The sequence below is a fragment of the Sorex fumeus genome, unplaced genomic scaffold, assembly GCF_029834395.1.
Source record: "Sorex fumeus unplaced genomic scaffold, SorFum_2.1 ptg000034l, whole genome shotgun sequence".
NCBI classification, from domain to species: domain Eukaryota; kingdom Metazoa; phylum Chordata; class Mammalia; order Eulipotyphla; family Soricidae; genus Sorex; species Sorex fumeus.
Genome location: NW_026606091.1, coordinates 22,648,200 through 22,672,600, shown reverse-complemented (window position 1 = coordinate 22,672,600; position 24,401 = coordinate 22,648,200).

The window sequence follows — 24,401 nt, the reverse complement described above, 5'->3', positions numbered from 1 at the left end:
ACAAAGCTTTCAGTTTTAAGTCTCTGTCATGAAATGATCAAACACACTTCCTTTCACCAGTACTTCTTTTTCACCACCAAGAACCCCAATATACCCCCCTCCCACCCCTCCCAATGCGTGTGAGGCAGATGAATTCTACTTAACACTCTATCTACTTTGATTACATTCATTATTTTGACAAAAGATGCACATTATTGTTTAGAGTTTACACCCAACAATCAGAACTGCTGAAAAGGCATTGTGAAATCATTTGTTTTCTACAGTTAGTTATGAGAAACACATGATATTGCAGCTGCACGATTTTGGATTTCTGATATTTTACTTATTAAGCCTGGAGGTAATAATAATTACCTAATTATTTAATTGGGTATTATTTAATATTTAATAAATTATTAAATTAATTATTAATTATTTAATAAATAATTATTTAATTATTTAATAAGCTCCCAGGAGTGAACAAGGAGAGTCTCCTACCCTGTGCCTGACTGTCCTCACCAGGGTCCAAAAGCTGAAGACCTCTGGGCCACAGCCAAGGTCATGCTGGGATCACTCTTCACACACTTGGATGAGCCTCACGCATAAAAGAACTGGCAGGGGAACCCAGGTGTGTGGAACCCGGGGCTGAGATCTCCAAGCCTGCACGGTTTGGGACTTGACCTGCCAGTAGCTAGACAGTTACACCCACCAACTGCTGTGTAACCCCAACAATGGCCAGGATCCAGAGATTATCACACCAAGCTCCCTGGAGCAGCATTTGCAGCCACGTGACTTTTTATGTACATTCATTTAATTTTTCAGGGTACCTTAAATATCCCACCCACACGGCAGAGCCTGGCAAGTTATCCGTGGTCTATTTGATATGCCAAATCCAGTAAAAGAAAAAAATGGATCTCATTCCCCTGACCCTGAATACGGCAGAGTCGAGAAGGATGTGGAAGGAGAAGCTGATAAAATCCCAAGGCAGAAATAGGCTGCCAAAACGAAGAAAGACAAAAATGATTGTCTGTACTTTTAATGGACGTACGCTGGCATCTGATGCATCCATCGAGGACCTGATGGTACAAGCGCGAAAGATCAAGTACGACATCATTGGCCTGACCAAAACGAGAAGACATCAATCACATCATGCCGTTTTCGACACTGGAGAAGAACTGTTCTTTGGAACATGAGACAAAAGGGCGCCGGTGGTGTCAGTATCCTTGTCAACACAAACTTAGCCATGAGCATTGATTCATTCAAATGCCTAACAACCCTAATCGATGATTACACTTGAATAGATGTGGCTCACTACCGGCAGTTTCTATATTTGTTGTCTATGCACAAACATCCAATTACGGTGAAAGATAAATTGAGAAGTTCTACATGGAGCTGGAGAAGTTCTATAAAGAAGATCACACCTTCTACAAGATCATTGTCGGTGATTTTAATGCCAAGACAGGACCAAGAAGATCAGCCGATAAACTCCACATCGGGACCCATGGCCTAGAAAGGAACAAACAGGGTGACAGACTGTCTGAGTTCATCATGTCAACCAAGACCTTCCATGGTAACTCGTAGTTCCAAAAGGCTGAATCTAAACGTTGGACGTGGGAGTCTCCCGGTGGACGGTTCCACAATGAAATAGACCACATCATATTCAATCGGTGGTTTTGCCTAACGGATGTTGCTGTTGTCCCAAAATTCCAAACGGGATCGGACCACTGTCTCCTTCATGCAAAATTCTACCTCACAGAAAGAGGAGAAAAGTTTAAGAAGAGGACTCCCAGAAAGACCACCAACTGGGAGCTCTTTGGCTCTGTTGCGGCAACATGGGAAGATGCCGTCATTGACAACATTGATGAGGAATACGATCAAATGATTCAGCACCTTCACGATTGTGAAAGGAATGCCAAAAGACAGATAACACAAAAAAACCGCCTTTCTTCGAACACTCTTGAACTTATTCGCCAATGTGGCTTGGCACATGCCTCAGGCAACCGCAAGCGAACGTCGGAGCTGGCAAAACAATGCAGAGAAGCCATCAAGGATGACCTCAAAGACAGGAGAGCAGCGGTGCTGGTAGATGCAGCAAAAGCCGGGAAAGCATTCGTAATGCCGGCCTGTCCTTCACCAACTACAAGACCAAGATGACTGCCCTCCGACATCCTGATGGATCTATCACATCTTCCAGAAGGGCAATGGAGAAGATTATTCATGACTTCTACTCAGATCTCTTTAATAACCACGTCCATTTGCCCACTAACCACATTTTGCATGATGGATATGTTGTTCCCAATGTTCTTCCTTCCAAAATCCAACATGCCATCTCAACGGTTAAGAAACAAAGCCACCTGGCCCAGACAAGATCAGACCTGAACACCTGAAGAATTTACCATCAGTACTCATTAATACACTGGCTTGGCTCTTCACACGCTACCTGTCTGAATGCAAGGTTCCATCCCAATGGAAAACCAGCAGGACTGTACTACTATACAAGAAGGGAGACATCCACGACATAGGCAACTATCGCCCAATCTGCCTATTGTCTGTCATCTACAAACTGTTCACTCGAGTCACCCTGAATAGGATTAGCAGAACACTAGATGAAGGACAACCATATGAACAAGCCGGGTTCTGAAAAGGATTCAGTACCATCGACCATATCCACACGATTACTAAGCTCATTGAGGTTTCTCAGGAGTTCAAGATGCCGCTCTGTCTAACGTTCATTAATTTAAAGAAGGCCTTTGATTCTGTTGAGACGGAAGCGGTCATCGAAGCCCTAGCCAATCAGGGCATACAAACTCAATACATCAGGATCCTTCGTGAGCTCTATTACGGATTCACTACCAGAATCTCACCATTCTACAAAGAAGTAATCATTCATGTCAAGAGAGGGGTTCGGCAGGGTGATACCATTTCACCAAAACTCTTCAGTGCCACCCTCGAGAACATCATGCGACAACTGGAATGGGAAAGAATGGGAGTGAAGATAGATGGTCGGCAACTACACCACCTCCGCTTTGCTGATGACATCGTTCTAATAACAACAAACATCAGCCAAGCGGCACAAATGCTGACCGACTTCGACCGTGTGGAAAGGTCGAACTACAGCTGAATCTTACGAAGACAATGTTTATGAGAAACAGTCTCGTTCCTGATGCTCCATTCGCTCTCAACAAAACCACCATCTCTGAATGCAACAGTTAAATATACCTAGGTCGAGAAATCAACATGATGAATGACCTGGCACCTGAGTTGCACAGGAGGAAGAGAGTGGCTTGGAATGCCTTCAAGAGCGTTGAAGAAATAACTAAGAGGACAAAGAACCTCCAGCTATGAGCACATCTCTTTGATTCCACTGTTCTTCCTGCATTAACATATGCCTCAGAGGCCTGGGCCCTACGAAAACAGGATGAGAATGCTATTCGGGTCTCTCAAAGAGGAATCGAAAGAGCTATGCTAGGAATATCACGCTTCACTCAAATGAGAGATAGAATCCGGAGTTCTGATCTCCGTCAAAGCTCAAGAATCAGGGACGCTGTCTCATTTGCCAAGGCATCAAAAATCAGATGGGCTGGACATGTAATGAGGTTTACAGACAACCGCTGGACTAGAGCCATTACTGACTGGATTCCACGAGACATCAAAAGATCTCATGTACGCCCACCTACAAGATGACCAGACTTCTTCGTCAAGACCCTGAATGATTGCTTTGAGGCTCTGCATGTTCCTAGAATGAACAGATGCCATTGGGCTACACTAGCACGCAACAGGGATGAATGTAGACATTACTGGCACCCGCTTGAGTAAATCGATGAATAACGGGGGATCAAGTGATCAAGTGATCAAGCCTGGAGGTATTTCTGCCAAGAGCAAGATAATTATGAGATTGTTTTCTGTGGCTCTGGAGCCATGGCCATGCCAGAGAGCCGCTCATGGGGGGCAAGTCGTGACCTCAGTAGGGCCTGAAGGATGAGCCAGGAACCCCCCTCCCCTTCCCATGAGGTTTCAGTTGCCTGGTCACCGCCAGCTCATACTTGGCTTTCCAAAAAGCTCTGAGGAGGCCTCCATCTTGCTGCCCAGGGGGATAAAGGTGAAATGGAGCAACACCCCTTCCCTCCCGGGCAGGAATGGTACAGTGGATTAATGCATAGTCCATTCACTTTTCTGCCGCAAGCTGCTGGCCTCTGCATTAAGTCCTTGTGCTTCTGGAGCCATGGCCATGCTGAAGAGCTGCTCATGGGGGGCAACTCGTGACCTTGGTAGGGTGTGAAGAACCTATTAGTTCCATTTCTTGATGAAAAACTGAGCCATAGAGAGATGAACCAACAGCCTGTCATACAACCAGTGCTTAAAAAGGATTTATTGAGGCATTCATTTTGTCTTTGGAGTCCATATACTCAACCTCTAATGGAATCTACCCATTTTAAAAAGCCAAATGTTGGGGCTGGAGCAATAGTGCTGCAGCTAGAGCATTTGCCTTTTCACATGGCTGACCCAGGTTTGAGTCCCTGCATCCCATATGGTCCCCCAAGAGCTAGCAGTAACCCCTCAGCATAGTGTGGTGCGGCCTAAAAACAAAACAAAATGTTGACTGAGCAAACATTTGTTCCAGACAATGGTAATGTTTTTATGTACATATTTGTAGTCTTCTAACATTTATAATTTTCCTTTCCATCTTGTATTTTGGTATTGTTTTTGTGGGTCATGCCTCAATGGGGGCTACTCCCAGCTTGGGGGTTGGGGGTTGCTCTTGACAGTGCTGGGAACTGAATTCTGGATCTCACACATGCAAGACAAGTTCCCTACCATTGAGTCACATCTATGACCTTTTATTTTATTTGTTAAGATTGCAAATTCTTTTAATTCTTTCAAAAACATTAATCAGTTCTTCTTGTGACTCAAAATAAGAAATGAAATGCTATCCTGAATAGATGGACGAGGAATTAGCATACTTTAACTTGTAAACTTTTTTAACTTGTAATCTGGAATTTACATAAATTTTATACTATAAAATGTTTTTCCTTTCAGGAATATAGTTTAACTGCTATATTCCATTTAAAAGAGTTTCTGTTCTTGAAATTTATCTCAAAATGTACTCAACACTTGTTGCCGTCTACAGCCGTACCACCTTGAACACGTCCTATGTCGTCTATACTTGTCGCCAATTTTTAAAATAGCCTCCTATCCTTTCCCCTTTTTGATCAGCTCTTCTAAAAAAGAATTATTTGTACTGAAAAGATAATGCAAAGGTTAATGTACTTCCGGTGTGCAGTGGCCCTGACACATTGTGAATTGTCTATTTGTGGCACTGCCAGGTGTGTCTTCTGAGCACAGAGCTGGGTGTGGCATCCCCAACATAAAACAAAAAATTTTTGAGGAGTGAGTCTCCCCCATCAGTGTTCAGGATCCTTGGGGTCACTCCTGATGACATTTGGCCTGGCTCTTGGGCCTGACAACACAGACCTCATGATTTACAGTGCTCAAGGCCACCACAGTGGACTGATTGGCGCCAGAGACAGAACTCAGGGCTTCCTCGTGCTTGAAAGACATGCACACATCCTTTGAGCTACCTTCCCACCCTGATCCTGTTCTTATTTAATCTTAAAGGTTGCTATTTATGTCCCTGCTTGCTTCCTTTCTTTTTTAAGAGAATAAGTGAGCAGAAACGTTTAGTTCCTCTTAGACATGATGGTTGGTTAGTTTTTGTTTGTTGTTGTTTTTTTTTTGATTGCCTTCATATTTGAGTGAACTCTCAGACTCTCTTATTGGGTATTATGGTTTGCAAAAGAGGCAATGGGTGACAATCTTGTTTCGTCTATATTCTACTTTCCGCATGCTTCTCCCATCCTGGGAGGATCCAAGGAAGCCACTTTAATTTTCAGCATTTCTGTTTACTTTCCATCAATTACACACAGATAGAAAAATGCTTACATAACAGACTTCTTATTCTCTAGCCAGTCATGCTTCCTAAATCCAGCAATCCAGTATTATAAACATCGCTGTTTATAATAAGAAACCTCCAGTGGTGGAGGGAGGCAGACACTCTGGTGGTGTTGGAACATTTTATACACAAAACCCTGTCATTAACAGTATTGTTAAGTGGTGCTTCAAATTAAAATGTAAGAAAACTCAATTCAAATGTTCTCTTTCCTTTTCTGCAACATCTTAATATAAGCTTGTGGATCTTTTTCCCCAATAACATACTTGAATACTTTTACATTGATGATTACAAACAGGTATGTAATATGTAACAAACATACCAGTGAATGGATGGTCTTTCATTTTATTTTTTGTCCCTCTGAAGCTGGTTCTCTTCTATTTTCATATGGCAGAAGCTAGATGGAGTGAGATGCTATCATTGCCTATACCTGTGGCCAGATCACTGCAACTTAATGAATATCTTGAAAATCTTAATTTCCTGTTACTTAACATGATGAAATTACATAATTTGTTACCTAATCCTTTCCATTCCCTACTTTATGCTTATGTGGTTTATGGGAGTTTTAGTTTCTGAGAAAAATAGAATAAATAGGAGACAGAGCATAACACTTTGGTAAAATTCTTCCAAATAGAGCATTCTTGCAATACATGGATGTGTTTACAGTATCATAATTAACAAACATTTTGCCTTCCTTAATAGGTAAGAAAAAGTGGCAAGAAATGGAGCAAACTTCTTATATTTTATGGCATTCAGCTTCCACGATGGTTACTAGCATGTCCCTGGTGCCGTGTATAGAGATTTCTTCTGTACCAAATTGGAGTTGGCCAGAATGGTCGGTAAATACTGTGAAAGTGAAGGTCTATGGGATCAAAGGCTAGGAAATAAAAAATTGGCATCTTCTGCCTTGCAGTCTTTTTGCTCACTCTGGGAAAAACTGGCTTTCATGTTGTAAGTGCATTAAAGACACCTTGTGAAGAAACCCACATAGAGAAGAAGCCAGGTGGTCTACCACTGGTCAGTGTCAATTCAACATACATGTGAGGCAAAAACCTGTGAAGCAAATTCTGCAGCTTGGGTTTGATTTGCTTTAAGCTTCTTTAAAGGTCAACAATAGCGCCACCTGACGTCTTACCTACCTATGAAAGATTTCAAATTAGAAATTTCCAGCCAATTTACTCCCATATTCCTTGTTTTTCTTTTCTTTTCTTTTCCTTTTTTTTTTTTTGGTGGTTCTCAGGGCTTACTCCTGACTCTGCACTCAGTGATCACCCTTGGTGGGCTTGAGGGGAGGGGGCGCATATGGGATGGAACTCGGACTGGTCACGTGCAAGGCAAGAGCCATATCCATTGCATTATCACTCCAGCCCCTATTTATTAACATTTTATTGTTGTGGGGAGATCCTTAGGGGTGCTACGGACCCAGGTCTCCTCCTGGTAGTGCCTGTGGTGGAGAAAGAATAGAATCAGAGCAGGGCCCCACACGAGCAAGGCATGTGCTCTGCCACTGAAGCCACACCCTTAGCAGGCTGGAGACTGAATTTGGATCTGAGGAGTAACAGACGGATCACTAGCACAATTCCCATCCACAAGCCCAGAGAAATAGTGAGGATTGGTCCAGCTAGTGGCCTCATCAACCACCTATGCTATGAGTGGCACTGCATTCAATATTTTATTTATTTGTTGACAAGACCAGGGATCAAACTTAAGGCCTCACGTATGCAAAGCATGTGCACTTAGTGCACATCCCCTGCACAGAAAAGCATTAAAAATTTTTTAAAAATAAGCTCATGAGTGGGATTTTGGGATCATGCAACCACTGTATTCTTAAATTAAAAACAAAAAACTCTCTGTGTTCTTCCAAACAGGCTGAACCAGACAAAATTCCTACCAACAGTGTATAGAGTTCCTTTTACACCAACACTGTTCATTTCTAAACTTTTAAAAATATACCTATTGGTCACATGTGTGTATTTTAAGGAATTATCTGCTCATTTCTTCTGCCCATATTTTGATGGAATTGTTTGTTTTTCTTGTATTTTAGAAAGCTTTAATAAATATTGGGTAGCAGACCTTTGTCAGTTGTGTGGTGTACAAATATTTTTCTCCCACTCAGAAGGTAGTATTTTAATCTTAGACTTCATTTCTTTCATAGTGCAGAGACTTTTTTAGTTTGATACAGTCTAATTTGTTTACTTTTGTTTATGTTTTTCTTGCCAATTTGTAAAAAATAAACACCTCTGAAGAAATTAAAGAAATCAGTATCATGGAGAGTTTTGCTTATGTTTTCCTTAAAGGATTTTGTGGATTTGTGTTTAATATGCACTGCACTGTACTGCACTGTCCTCCCATTGTTCATCGATTTGCTTGAGCAGGCCCAGTAATGTCTCCATTGTGAGTCTTGTTGTTATTGTGTTTGGCATATCGAATATATCATGGGTTTAATATGAAGGTCCTTAATTCATTTTGAATTAACTTTTGTTTATGGTGTGAAATATGAGTCCAATTTGGGGATTTTTTTCAGGTGACTAACTAGTTTTCTCAGTACCATTTGTTAAAGAAACTTCCCCTTCTATATTTAGTGCATCTAGCTCCTTTGAACACACTTTACTCGTGCCTATATATTTAGCTTCCATGGCCTCTGATATTTTCATATAGTTACTCTCGTTTAATCTTCAGGACATCCAGGGAAGGTCCCAGTGGCCCAGGTTGGGTGGTCTTAGGCTGCTTCCCCAGCCGGGGCGGCCCAGATCTGGGACAGATGGAGAAGGAAACGAGGGCTAAGCTGCTTGGTTGATCAGTTGCTGTTTATCCCATTCTCCCCATGCACCTGTTCCAGTCTCTCTAAGCCCCCCATTCTAGTCTCACACTGCCCCTTATTCCCATCGCCTCCTGTCTCTCCTGCTCATTTAAAAATGTAATGTACAGAGTAGAACAGTTATTAATAATATAGCATTCTGAAGTTAGAAAAGCTGTATTCATAATCTGACTGTGCTGTTTTTTAGCTGTATTAATTTAGACAAGTCACTTAAAGTTTTTTTCCTCAAATTTTTAATTTTTCCTTTGTGGTATAGTAATGATGATTATATTAGCCCTGCTTTGTATATATAGTACACAAATATACATATATATATAATGTGGTGAACACCATTGTCATTATTCTATTTATTTTTTAATTTGATTTGGGAGAGTTTCCTGCCCCTGCGCCTGGCTGTCCTCACTGGGGCCCCTTGGAGGGGGGCGGGTTGAGTTTCCCTCCCTGCCCCGAAAAGAGCCCTGGCAACCAAAGACCTTCGGAACCAGCCACAGCCATGCTTAAGACCACTCTCCACATGTTCGGATGAGCCTCACGCATAAAGGAACCGGCAGAGGAACCCAGGCATGAGGGACCCGGGGCTGAGATCTCCAAGCCTGCTAGGATCATGACTGGGCCTCCTCCACCCAGATCCCCCATCTTCTAGTAGGTAGGCATTACACTCACCAGCTGCCCCCAATGCTGTGTTATCTCATCAACGGCCAAGACCCAGACACTATAAAACCCAGGTTCTTACTCTTGGAGAACCAGGCAGGCTACAAGAGTATCCCGCCGGCACGGCAGAGTCTGGCAAACTCCCCATGGTGTATTCTATGTGCCAAAACCCACTAACAATGATGTATCTCATTTCCCTGACCCTGAAAGATCCTCGAATGTGGCACTTTCTAAAATCTCAGGGCTAGGACGAAGAAGACGTTACTGTTGCCTGCTCAAGGAAATCAATGAACAACAGGATGATAGTGATACAGTGAAGAGTGTATATTTGATAACAGTCTTGTCACATATCCAACACCAAAATGCTAATAGTCTTTCAAACTCTCAGTTCATTTCCTCCACCACCCTTTCGATGACTTCAATTCTATGGTCATAATCTACGATTTTGTCTCCATAGGACATTGTCTATTATCTTGATTTGTTTCTTTATATATCATATATGAGTTACATCATTCATTATTTGTTTTTCTTCTGGCCTGATTCATTTAAGTAGTCTCAAATGCAAACTTAACAACAATAATAACAATAATAATGACAATAGTTACTCATTATTCATGATGCAAAGGGGAGAGTTTTGGGAAAGAGAGAACAATAAACAATGGGGAAGAGAGGTAAAATATTACAAGGTCTGAAAGATATTTCATAGATTTAGTAACAAGAAGTTCTTAATCATTTCTGGGAGGAGTTGTACTGGTGGATAAGATGAGTCTGCAGCTGTGCTATATTGCTGAGAGTGAAAAGTTGGAAAAAGAAAGCATAAGGGCATCAACTCTGGCAGGGGAAACTTTAAAGGAGGAGCAATTAGCAAAATCTACTATATTTCCTTCACCTCTATAAGGAATGGTTAATGGTGCTTTTCTACAAAGATAGAAATCCCATATCCTGCCCCCACCCTGCACCACCAACTTGTGTAAGAGTTTTACTCTGTTCCCTCTTTGCATTAGTGCATGTATAACTCTTAGAAGAAAAAAATCCAAAACCCAGAATTTCTATTTCTGAGTTTTCTCTAGTTTGTTGAATTACTACTTTAAATGTTTAAAGGTTTTCAGAATGCATAGCAAGCTGATTCAATAAAAGCCATCCCCCCCAACCCCCCAAAAAAGAAGCTGTTCTGTATGATCTGTAAGAGACAGGGAAGATTAGTAAAGAGTTACTAGTTCCCAGCTTATATGGCCATAAATCGTAGAGTCTGTGAGTATCTAGGTGCATAAATGCAAGCCAAAGACAGTGAGTTTCAGTTTTTTAATTTCACAATACTAAATTGAAAACTCATTTAGCACATAACTAGCAGTGAATAAAGTGTGGAACTGATGGTTATGTTTTTCTTAAGCTAGTTAAAGAATTTATCAGTGGAGAAATAAGATTTCCAGGCTAGAACAGTAGGGAAGATGGTAGAGTTCGTAATTTATTATTGTCTCAGCGTTGTACTTTGCACCAGCAGTCACACTTTACATAGATATTTCTGAATAATTTCAATTCTTCAACCAGAAGTAAGACTGATTCCTCAAGTATTTATAAGTCGTGAGATTCTTGCTCCCTCCACCTGAATTGAAAGTTATGTCTTTAAGTGACTCGAAAGATCATATGATACTGGGCAATTGAGTCATACTTTTGCTCATGGTAATTCATTAAGAAGCATTATTATCAGTCATCATAATTACCAGTAACTTTAAATGATTCCAGTGGAAGATTTTAACAGCTAATGAAATCATTTATAAAAATGAATTCTGCCAACTAGGTTGTAGTGCAGTTATGTGAAGAAAATAATTCATTATAAATAAAGTACATTAAAAGAGATTCATTATTATTGTTTCTGAAATGTACGTGGAAGAATATTTGTTGATATGACAAAATAGATCATCCCTGCATTCTATCCAGGCAATCTGTGAAATAGGGTCAACCCAAGCATTAGCTATTTGGACATTAGAGAAATCATGGCAGGGGCTATGTTCTGATCATTTGCCATTCTGTGATGCTGTTCAGTCCTGCTGTCCTAAAATATAACTTTGCCTACAAGGATCCTGCGGGCTAATTTCAGCAGCTGGGAATCTGCCCAAGTTGTCATCAGTTTAAGGGATGCTGCCACAGGCAGTCACCAGCAGGCTTCGTTTCTGGACCTAGGGGGAGTTTGCAGTGGTCCAGTCCCCGCCACCCCAATACAGAACCTAATGGAAAGTGATAAGTCTTAGCTACATACCCAACTATTTTTGTCAGAATAAATCTGGGACTTGTTTAAAAGAAGTGTATGCACAGAGAAGAGTTATGTCGACCGTGCAGAGATTAGTCAGGACCAATTATTCCACAATCTAGTAGGGCAATGACAGGAATGGGGTCCTCCCATTCAAGGTGGTCTACGCTCTCTGGGTTCTCCTATATAGGGGTCAAGCCAGAGGGCTCTGTAGCCACGCAGACCTGCATTTAGTTCCCACTTCTGTAACTTGTTTGCCACATGACTGCAAGGAGCTTTTCTCTTATAAAAAAAAGGAGATAAAAATGGTATCTTTGCCTCCTGAATGGAAGAAGTGAACTCATGACCATTATGGGCTTTTCTGAGTGCTTCTCACATAGTAAAACCCCAAAGTGCTGTAGTATGGTTTTATTATGGCTATACAACTTGGGGCTCCAGGGTTAAACCATAATAATTTTCAGGGCCAAGGGAGCATCCATATCCCTCTACCTGTGATTCTACCATGCTGCTGCCAAAGAAACTTTTTATTCCAAGACACCCGCAGCAAAGACAGAACTTGATGATGAATGCTGCTGTGAGAGAGGGGATACAGATGGGAAACTTGTCAGTCAGGGACCGCCAGATGGAACTCAGACACATCCACGATAGATTCACACCTGTAGTGTTGCTGCATAAAGATTCTAATCCAGCCTCAGGGCCCTTCCCAAATCAGTCAAATCTAAGCTGATCCACTGGAGAATCAAGCTTCAAATTCAACAAAATCAGATCAGAGACATAGCTTTGTGTGCAGTACCTCATGGTTCCTGAGCACCACCAGGAGCGACCCCCAAGCAGCAAACTCAGAGCAGTCCCAGAGCATTGCAGGTGTGACCCCAAAACACACAAGTTAATCAAGATAAACATTTAATAGTAGAAAATGCAGCTTGTAAATTCAGTTTTAACTGTTCTGTTGTCTCCCCTATGGTACACTGCATCATACCTTGCGGACGAGGCGTGCTCTGTGACACTCCCTCCTTTACATCCCAGCTTGGACGTGGAGGCACCAAGATTCCTGGGTTTTCCTCCTTTCCTTTCCTTTCTGGGGCTTCACAGTTGTCTGACCCTTAAGTACCACTCAGAAGCAAATGTGGGAAAGGAAAACCAGGATCCTAATGTTTGAACCTCCTGCCACCTTTATTTAGAAGAACTGAACTTGACTTAAAATTTTCTTTTCCTTCCTTTAATTTATATTTATTTATATTTATATGTTGACTTGGGGGCCACACCTGGCAGTGTTCAATGCTTACTCCTGGCTCTGAGCTCAGGGGATCACTCCTGGAAGTGCTCTAGGAAATTTTTTGATTTAAAAAGTTGTCCTTTCCCCCAACCTTTCCATGCTAGGATGCAATACCAAGGTCTCATATCTGCAGCCTGTCACTGAGCTACATTATTAGAGCAGATGTTTTATAGTCCATTGTCATAAAGGTGGGCTGGAACGATAGCACAGCAGTAAGGCATTTGCCTTGTGCACAGCCTGCCCGGCTGAGCTGAGTTTAATTCCTCTGCCCCTCTCGGAGAGCCCAGCAAGCTATCAAGAGTCATCTCGCCCGCACAGCAAAGCCTGGCAAGCTACCCATGACGTATTCAATATGCTAAACACAGTAACAACAAGCCTCAAAATGGAGATGTTACTGGGCCCGCTCGAGCAAATCGATGAACAACTGGGGGACTGTGTTTGTCTGTGTTTGTCATAAAGGAAATTTCTTTGGGTCCTCTCTGAAACCATCTCTACCTGTGATTTCAAGGGAAACTATGTATTTCCAGCCATGTAAGCATTGATTTTTTTTATTTGAAATAAGAGAATATGTATATTTTCTGTGTAACATCTGCATTTTCAAGTCTGCTTGGCTATGGAATTAGTTGACAAAGGATATTTATTTGAGGTGTACCATTCTCTTGTTTCTCTAGAGCAATGCCTCTACGGCTTATCTACAAGTAGAGGGGATACATGGAGGGGTAGCACTGTAGCACTGTCCTCCCGTTGTTCATCAATTTTCTCGAGCAGGCACCAATAACGTTTCAATTGTGAGACTTGTTACTGTTTTGGGCATAACAAATACACTATGGGGAGCTTGCCAGGCTCTGCAGTGCGAGCGGGATACTCTCGGTAGCTTTCCGGGCTCTCCGAGAGGGAAGGAGGAATCAAACCCGGGTCGGCTGCATGCAAAGCAAACAATCTACCCACTGTGCTATTGCTCCAGCCTGCAGCACTATAAGATTTAACATTTTCTAAAGAATCATTTCTATCTATCTGAGCATTATTTGCTCGAGCAGGCCCAGTAACGTCTCCATTGGAGACTTTGTTGTTACTGTGTCTGGCATATCAAATACGTCATGGGGAGCTTGCCAGGCTCTGCCGTGCGGGTGAGATACTCTCGGTAGCTTGCCGGGCTCTCCAAGAGGGGCAGAGGAATCGAACTCGGGTCGGCCATGTTGGCTGCGTGCAAGGCAAATGCCCACCGCTGTGCTATCGTTTCTCAATTATTTCCAATTCACGTTCAGCTGCAGGGCTGAGTTGCCTCGGGCTCTTAAGAGAAGAATCACCTTCCAATGTATGGAACAAATTTTGTAAGGCATAGGTCAGAATGCCTAGAGAAGGCCGTAGTCAATTTATATTTCCCAGTAGTTTCTGAAAATCATTTAAAGTTTTTTAGTTTATGTCTCTGAATTTGGACCTTTTGAGGGGTGGGGGGAATATAAGGTTAGGGAGACTTTAAAATTACTGAGAAATTAATGTAGGATACTTTACAAACTTTATCCCTGTAACCCTGATAAAACTCCAGGATTATTCATTGGTCTGGATTTTTTGTTCATTAATTCATAAATACTTTTATAGAGAACCAACATGGGTCAGGAAGGAAAACCACAAACTGAACTTCCTTACTTTTTACAGCCATACTACTAGCATTGAAATGGTCACAGCGTTTCATAGTCTGGGAGAATTCTCACAGGGCATGGGTTAGCAGTTTGCTGTATTACCTGTGGTGTGAATATAGTTGTCTGCTTTATGATCACTGCATCAAGCCCTGTGTTCAGAGGGGCTACACACCAGCTCTTTCTGCATGTTGTATTAGTTATTTAGAGTTGCACATCATATTGCTCCAAAATTTAGCAGGCTAAAACTGCATATGCTTATTATTTCACAATTCCTGTGTATCAATTTCACTGGGTGCCTTTGGCCCAAGGTCTCCTAGACAGTTCCAGTCAGGAGACTGGGGTTTGTCATCTCCAAATTTATTGGCTTCAAATATTGCTTCAAGATGTTGCTTCAGATTCACTCAAATAGTTAACCAAAGGCTTCAGCAGATCTATTACCTCATATGCTTCTGCCTGTGATCCCTAACAGTTCCCTTACATTTGGCAGATGGTTTGCCCAGGTGAGCAATACAACAAAAAACAAAGTGCCCCAATGGAGGATAGGTTGGTTCATGTCCTTGTTTCAAAAGTTACATCCTCGCATTTCTGTCATATTCTCTGTGATAGGAGCAAGACACTGAGCAGCCCACAGCCTAGCTGAGATTACCCCAGGGTGCAAATACAAGAGAAGGGGGGTGTTTAAGAGGCCCCCTCTAAAAGAAGCTGTCTGCCCACAATCTTCTTACCTGTCATAAATACCTCGTGGATTCCTGGTCACAATACAGATTTCTTTGATTTACCCCACTTTGGAGGTATAGATGTGATGTAGGGTTAAATCTACTATGATGATGGCTGATCTTCTTGGTCCTATCTTGGCATTAAAATCACCCACAATGATCTTGTAGAAGGTGTGGTCTTCTTTATAGAACTTCTCTAGCTCCATGTAGAACTTCTCGATTTCTCTTTCATCAAAATGAGATGTTGGTGCGTAGACAACGAAGATAGAAACTGCAGGCAGTGAGTCACATCTATTCAAATGTAAACATCCGATTCCGGTTGTTAGGCATTCGAATGAATCAATGCTCTTGGCCAAGTTTGTGTTGACAAGGACACCGATGCCTCCAACACCTCTTTTATCGCATGTTCCGAGGAACAATTCTTCTCCAGTGTCGAAAATGGCATGGTGAGATTCGTGCCTTCTTGTCTCGGTCAGACCAATGATGTCGTACTTGATCATTCGCACTTGTACCATCAGGTCCTCGATGGATGCATCTGATGCTAGCGTACGTGCATTGAAAGTACAGACGATCATTTTTGTCTTCCTTCGTTGTGGCAGCCTAGGTCGGCCTTGAGATTTTGTCAGCCTCTCCTTTCTCATCCTTCTCAGTGCTGCCATGTCGGTGAAGCCTTCAGGGTCAGGTGAATGAGACCAGTTGTAGTTACTGGTTTTGGCATATCGAATACACAACGGATAGCTTGCCAGGTTCTTCAGTGGGGGCGGAATACACTCGGTAGCTTGCCAGTCTTTCCGAGAGGGATAGAGGCTTTTGGGGCGACCTCTAATCACCCTTGTAGGTGTTACCATATTTGAACCCTATCAAATACGGTACGACAATTCCGGAAGATGGGTATTTAGTGTTTTATGATGGGTCCGGAAAGCGTCCTGGAGTGTGGCGACTGCTGGGTAGTGGGAGTAGTGTCAATAGTGGAAGTCTACCAGTGGGGTATTTATCTGGGTAGGGTGGGTCTCCTGTGCGTAATTCGATCCCTGGGTAGTTGATGGAAGCAGACAGGGCAGGGTAGGGTGGGGCTCCTGATTAGAATCCCTTTGTCACCTGTGGTTGGTGGGAGCAAGCAGAGAAGCTCTGTCCCTGGGTCCGCCGAGCCTGGAGTCCAAGGTCTCAGAGAGTTCCACTTATCTTGTTCTGTGGGTCTTCAGTCGTGCGTGGGTCTCAGCCGGAGCTGCCACACGAGTCCGGAAAGCGTCCTGGAGTGTGGCAACGGCTGGGTAGTGGGAATAGTGTTTAACGTTCATTGATTTAAAGAAGGCCTTTGATTCTGTTGAGATGGAAGAGGTCATTGAAGCCCTAGCCAATCAGGGCATTCAAGCCCAATACATCAGGATCCTCCGTGAGCTGTATTGCGGATTCACTACCAGGATCTCACCATTCTACAAAGAAGTGATCGTTGATGTCAAGAGAGGGGTGCGGCAGGGTGATACCATTTCACCGAAACTCTTCAGTGCCACCCTCGAGAACATCATGCGACGACTGGAATGGGAAGGAATGGGAGAGAAGATAGATGGTCGGCAACTACACCACCTCCGCTTTGCTGATGACAGTGTTTTAATAACACCAAACATCAGCCAAGCGGCACAAATGTTGGCCGACTTTGACCGTGTGTGTGGAAAGGTAGGACTACAGCTGAATCTTACGAAGACAATGTTTATGAGAAACAGCCTCGTTCCTGACGCCCCATTCACTCTCAATGGAATGACCATCACCGAATGCAACAGCTATGTGTACCTAGGTCGAGAGGTCAACAATGACCAGGCACCTGAGCTGCGCAGGAGGAAGAGAGCGGCTTGGAACGCCTTCAAGAACGTCGAAGAAATAGCTAAGAGGACGAAGAACCTCCGGCTCCGGGCACATCTCTTTGATTCCACTGTTCTTCCTGCATTAACATACGCCTCAGAGACCTGGGCCCTACGCAAACAAGATGAGAACGCTATTCGGGTCTCCCAAAGAAGAATAGAAAGAGCTATGCTTGGAATATCACGTTTCACTCAAATGAGAGAAAGAATCCGGAGTTCTGACATCCGTCGATGATCAAGAATCAGGGACTCTGTCTCATTTGCCAAGGTGTCGAAAATCAGATGGGCTGGTCATAATGAGATTTAAAGATGACCGCTGGACTAGAGCTGTTACCAACTGGATTCCACGGGATGTCAAAAGACCGCGTGGCCGCCCACCTACCAGATGATCAGACTTCTTCGTCAAGATCATGAACGATCAGTTTGAGGCCCTTCATGTTCCTAGAGCGAACAGATGCCATTGGGCTACACTAGCTCGCGACAGGGACAAATGGAGACGTTACTGGCGCCCGCTTGAGCAAATCGACAACTAACGGGAAGTTAAGTGATTAAGTGATTAAGTGATGATGATGGCAGTTGGCAGGGCTTGCTGAGTGGGCACTTTATTCTAAGGTTGCATTTGATAATCACTTCTGCTTCCTTTTAAGAGACCATGTTGGAAGCTTGCAAATAGCTCAAGTAGCATATCTAGCATGTGGAAGATGCTTTGCAACCTTTACCCTGTCACCTTAGTAAAACTCCAGCACTATTCATTGGTCTGGCAAGCTCCCTGTGGCATATTCGATATGCCAAAGACAGTAACGACAAGTCTCACAATGGAGATGTTACTAGTGCCCGCTTGAGCAAATCGATGAACAATGGGAGTACAGTGCTACAGTGCTAATTCATGAATACTTTTATAGAGAACTGACATGGGTCAAGAAGGAAAACCACAAACTGAACTTTCTTATTTTTTATAGCCTCAGTACTAGCATTGAAGTGGTCTAGCATGTACACAGCCTTGAGCTTGAACCAAGTCACCGCATGGCCTCCAGAGCACTGCCAGGTGTAGCTCTGGTGGCCTCTGAGCACTGCCAGCCTGAGCATTGCATTGCCCAGAACAGCAAACCATCAGACCGCATTGCTAGGGTGTCATTACTGGGAGTGATGGTCCTGTTCCCCCTCCCCAAGCCAGCACCGCTGGGTATACACCCATTTAATGAGAGAGAGAGATAGACAGAGAGAGAGAGCATATTGGGATAAATCATGTATCCCAACTGAGCAGTTAATGGGATGAGCGAGAAATACATTAGCTTTTCCCCGTGACAGTTTATGTCTTGCCATCAAATCAACAGAATTAAAAGTCAAGAAATTTGAATTTGAACTACAGTCCTGCCTCTAAATAGCTCTTTATTTGGGACAAAACTCACAGTTTTACATCTTTATTTGAAAAATAAAAGTTTGAACAGAATGATCTCCAGGGACCGTTCCTGCTCAGATAGTCTGTGCTCTCTCTCTCTCTCTCTCTCTCTCTCTCTCTCTCTCTCCCATCTCTCCTTCCTTCCTTCCTTCCTTCCTTCCTTCCTTCCTTCCTTCCTTCCTTCCTCCCTCCCTCCCTGCCTCCCTGCCTCTCTCCTTTCCTCCATTCCTTCCTTCCTGCTCCTTCCCTCCCCTCCACCCTCCCTTCCTCTTTTCTCCCAGTCCCCTCCTCTCTTCTTCCAGAATTCAGGACCTCACACTTGTTTGGCAGATTGTTTGCCACTTAAGCTTCTCCCAGTTCCTAGTCTATGCTTCTTTATTCACAGGAACTTTTCCTCTTCGGGTCTTTGTATAGATCTAGGTAAATTGCTTTGCTGCAATCTTGTTCTTGTTATATAAGTTGTTAGGTATATTGCTATAATTTGGAAATTTTCCAGTTTTAGTTTCTGGAAATTACCAAGACATATTCCCACTAGTGTTGTTTGAGAAAACACCAACCATCTACCAAAATCTTACTGTGTGCCAGACAGTAGGCTGAGCACTTTACAGATGTTCTCACTGAATCCTAATAGAAATCCTACAAGGAGAATATCTTTTTTTTTTTCTTTTTGGGTCATACCTGGCGATGCACAGGGGTTTCTCCTAGTTCATGCACTCAGGAATTACTCCTGGTGGTGCTCTAGGGACCATATGGGATGCTGGGAATCAAACCCAAGTTGGCCATGTGTAAAGAAAATGCCCTACCTGCTGCTCCAGCCCCAAAGAGAATATCTTTTGATCCATAGCCTATAGAATAAGAAATTGAGGCTTAGGGAGTAATTTGTCAAGATTTGACAAGCTACTGTGAACAGAACCCAAATTCTAAAGATTAGTTTGTGTGGCTCAGTTAGACAGTGAGACATTCTGATGGATCTCCGGCAAAGGTCTGTCTGTCTGATGCTAGATAACTTAAGTGTCTATAGTCTGTTGGTCTCTAAGTGTCTATTTTGTGCACCAGTTTCTTGCCTTATCAGTCAAGAATTTTATGCAATAGAATTTACCAAAGTACTCTGGGCAGTGTGACATTTAGAAATGCTAAGTAACCCCTCAAAGTGTGCAATATTGTTTTCAGAAGAAGCTGAGGATATAAAGATGCATCCTCTGAGTACAGACCATTTAGGGGTTTTGTTTGTTTTTAAGGGGTGGAGACATAACCAGCGGTGCTCAGGTCTTACTTAGTCCTGGCTCTGCAGTCAGCTGTCATTTCTGGAGGACTCTGGGGACCAAAAGGAACGCTTGGGATCGAACCTAGGTCAGCCCGAGTACAAGCAAAACAAATACTGTACCCTCAGTACTATCCTTCCAGCCCCCATGCACACTATTTTTAATAAGAATCTAAATATGCTACCAAGCAGAGATGGTCAGAAGCTTTGTACTTTTTCTTCTTCTTCTCCATTTCTTTCTTTGGTTTTTAGCTAGTGCATAGACATTTATCTGAAAACCTCTTTGACATTTCTCATTTATCAGAGCACTACAAAACAGAAATTCCTCTCTTGGTCCCTTTGTCCCTCATGGATGAAAGCCGTGTCTTTCTTGTTCCCAGAAAGTCTTTAAAAGCAGGTATAGAACTCGGAGGCTGATGGGTTTGGGGTTTGTTTTTGTTGTTGTTGTTGTTGTTGTTGTTGTTGTTGTTTTTTTGCTTTTCTAGTTTTTCAGTCACACAACTTGAGGTTAGAATTAAACTTGAGCCACAGTACTCAAAGGAAGAGTCTACAAGCCTCCCTTGGGAGCCCACTGGCAAAGGATGTGTCTAGTCCCTGGTTCTTCATTCATGCTTAAGTCTGTGTTGCTTCAAGGCTGCTGCATCACATGCAAGTTCTTACATTGTTCTCTCTCTGTGTGTGTGTATGTGTGTGTGTGTGTGTGTGTGTGTGTGTGTGTGTGGTTAAGGGGGAAGGCATTGGCCACTCTTGAATAGCCTTGCTCCCAAGTAATTGTTTTGGAAGTGAACCCTGTAAAGCCGTTTGAAAGAAATATTTTATATAGCCTGCTATTTGAACATTCCTATAAAGAACATTTCCACTGACTTGAAGAAACTTTTCCAAAAAATTTACAAATAGGAAGGAATTATCAAAACTATATAGTAGCCAGGCAGAATCACTAACATTTGCAGAAATTTTTGCAGTAGTTTTACACACCTCTAAATAAACTCTTTTACCAAGCTTGATTGATAAGCGTATTATCTCTACCAGACAGATGGAATAAAGAATGCTTATGAGACAGATGGAATATAGAAGGGTTAAGAGATTCTTCCAAAGTTACAAGCCCTGCCATGGGAAGAGCTGAACTAGAATCTGTGTCTCTCAGAATTCAAAGCCAGTGTTAAGCCCTTTACACAAGCTACATGTCAAAGAGTTAAAGTTTTCTTTTCTTCGAACTTCTGAGACCTGGAACTATGCTCCTTATGCTGAGTTATAGCACAAACAAAAATTAAGGTTGATTACTTAAGATTTTTTAAAAATAATTGTAAAGCACATATTTGTTTCTAAAAGTGATGAAAAAATATGGAAATAAAAAATCTCAGTGATACAAAAGATCTCAAGAGGAACTAATTCTTCTTTCTCTCCATATTTCTTTTGCTGTCAGCAGGTCACTTAACCCTTTGCTTGGCAGATTACTTTTTGTTTATAAAGCTCTGTGCGTTTTTTATTATTTTTTTTATTAGTGCGACACCATGAGGTACAGCTGTAGACCACTGAAACCTCTTCTTCGTTCAGCTTCCACTTTCTTAAAACCTAGACCAAAATGGTGTGGACTAATTACTTTGAATTTTGATATATCATCTCAGCAAAAATTTATGCATCATCAACATTTCCCTTTTCCTCTAGAGAATATACATATTTAGTAATATTGCCGAGGCTGGAGAGATAGTACAGCAAAAAGGGCACTTGCCTTGCACACAGCCAACCCAGGTTCAATCCCCAGTATCCTATGTGGTTCCTTGAACATTGCTAGGAGTAGTTACTGAGCACAGAGCCAGGAATAACCCATGAACATTGCCAGGTGTGGCTGAAAAAACCTAAATAATAATAATGATAATACTTGCTCATGTTATTCTTGTGATGTCTTTGTCAATATTGTCTAATGAGTTCACCATTGAAATATCAGACTATAGAACACTGGAAATGTAGATAGTACAACTGGAAGGTATTTCATGTGCAAAATATACCAAATTCTGATGCTTTGTTACCAAAAATGTATCATATGTTACTAATATGCTGGGATACATTGCATTAAAGTATATTATTAAAATTAATTTTACCTGGGGCTGGAGTGATAGTACAGTGTGGAGGGTGTTTGCCTTGCACATGGCCGACTTGGGTTCAATTCCTGGTACCCTATATGATCCCTAAAGCACCACCAGAAGTAATTTCTGAGTGAAGAGCCAGGAGCAACCCCTGAGCATTGCTGGGTGTGACCCAAAAAGCAAAAAAAAAGAAATTAATTTTACCTGTTTTCTCTGATATCTTAAAACTGTCACTGTCACTGTCCTCCCGGTGTTTATCGATTTGCTCCAGCGGGCACTAGTAATGTCTCCATCATGAGACTTGTTACTGTGTTTGGCATATTGAATATGCCATGGGTAGCTTGCCAGGTTCTGCTGTGCGGGCAGGATACTCTTGGTAGCTTGCCGGGCTCTCCGAGAGGGAAAGAATATGGGTAGATCAAATAATTAAGGAATATAACTAGAAAAGTTGGTTGAGGTCAAGCATGAAAAGGATGCCGTAAGGAACATTTTTGAATCTCTGAATGTGCCAAATATTACACTTAGTTGTATAGGGCCCTACTGCTTACAGAAATATACATAATGCCTTCATTCAAAATTCAGGAGCTTCATTTTAAATTTATTATGTAACTATTAGAAATCTTTAATTTATCATCTATTTTTTGAGGTAACATTGGTCTTTAACACTGTATACACCTTTTTAAATGTATGCTTTCACATTATGTCTACTACTAAATTTCAACCCTCCATGGCTTCCATTTGACTCCCCAAAATGACTCACTATACTTCCAAATATTTCCCATCTCCTTCCTCTCTGAGAATCATCACATTATTTTAAGAGTCTAGGATTATTTTATTTCATTTGATCATTTGCTTTATTTCTTTATAATCTACATATGAATGGAATTTTCTGGTACTTGTCTTTCTCTTTCCAATGTCCTTCATTTATTTAGCATACTCCCCTCTTTTCTCATATTGGTTCAGATTAAAAAAATTTTATCATTTTATATCTGGAATATAGTATTTAATCATAGTACATGTATTTATACTACATCTTATATATCCAATAATTCATGGATGAGGAACAAAGTTGGGTTGTTTCAATGTCTTGGCTGTTGTGAATAGGACTGCAATAAACATGGAGGTGCATATATCTTTCCACATAAGTGTCTTCATATTCTTTGGGTAAATATCAATAGGTATGCTGACTAGCTGTATTTTGAACTTTTTGAGGGATGTGCATTTTCTTCAACTGCACCAATCCTTTCACCAGTGTCCACATCCCTCCACTAATGTCCCCAGTTTCCCTCCTGCCCCCATCCTTCCTCTACAGTAGGCACTTTTCCCTTTCTCCATTGTCCTCGTGTTACCTTCCCTAATTTATCCCCACTACCACCACCTCCAATCCAGTGGCAAGCTTCCTACTGAGGAACAGTTCTCATACGCTTTGTTTCCTGTTGCCTTTTGGGTTTTGTTATTTCCTTATAAAGTTTCTTTATATCCTACTTATGAGTGAGATCACTGTATCTGTCCCTCTCGCTCTGACTAACTTCACTCAACATCCATATAGGGTGAATCCATCCAAGTAGCAGCAAAATGCATAACTTTATTTTTGTTACTGCCGAGTAATATTTCATTGTGCATATGTACCATGGTTTCTTTATCCAGTCATGTGTTCTACGGCACTTGGGGTTTTTTTTTTTACATATTTGGCTATTGTGAATAACGCTGCAATGAATATAGGAGTGCAAATGTCTTTTCTGGATTGTGCTTTTGGAATCTTGGGGTATACTTGGGGTTGTGGGATTGCTGGGTTTTATTGTTTTTTTTCAATAATGACCATATTGACTTCCATATATATTGAATCAGTCAGCATTCCCACCAAATACTAATGAGGGTTCCTTTTCCTCACATCCTTGCCAATACTGGTTGTTACCGTTCTTTTTGATGATTGCCAGTTTCTCTGTTGAGAGGTGATATCTGATTGTTGTTTTTATTTTCATTTTTTGATGATTAGTAATAAAAAGCATTTTATAAGCCTTTTGTCTATTGGTATTTCTTCATTGAGGAAATTTCTGTTCATCTCCTTTCCCCCACTTTTTGATGGGATTAGATGACTTTTTTCTTGTAGAATTATACTATGTTTTATATATTTTGAATATGAATTCTTTATCAAATTGGTGGTGGGTGAGAAAGGTGTACTTTTTTATGGTAACTATCAATTTACATTCCTATTTATAATGTCTGAGGGTTTCTTTTTCTTCTTATTCTCCTTTCTGACACTGATTGTTTCTTGGCCTGTATATTACATAGTTAGTATATTTTTGACATGTCTGTATCCACTGTTTTCTGAGCCAGCTGCCTTGTCAGTTCTTTGCTTATTAGATTTTATCAAATAGGTAATTAGAAAAGGCCACCAAGAATGGAGATGAGGAAAGAAGAGGGCAGAATTCCATGGGGGAGTTAGGAGACAACTGTGTGATTTCCATATAAAAGTGGTGAAAATGAAGGCGCCCAAGCCATTAACCTGGGGTGCACTCTCTGGCAGTC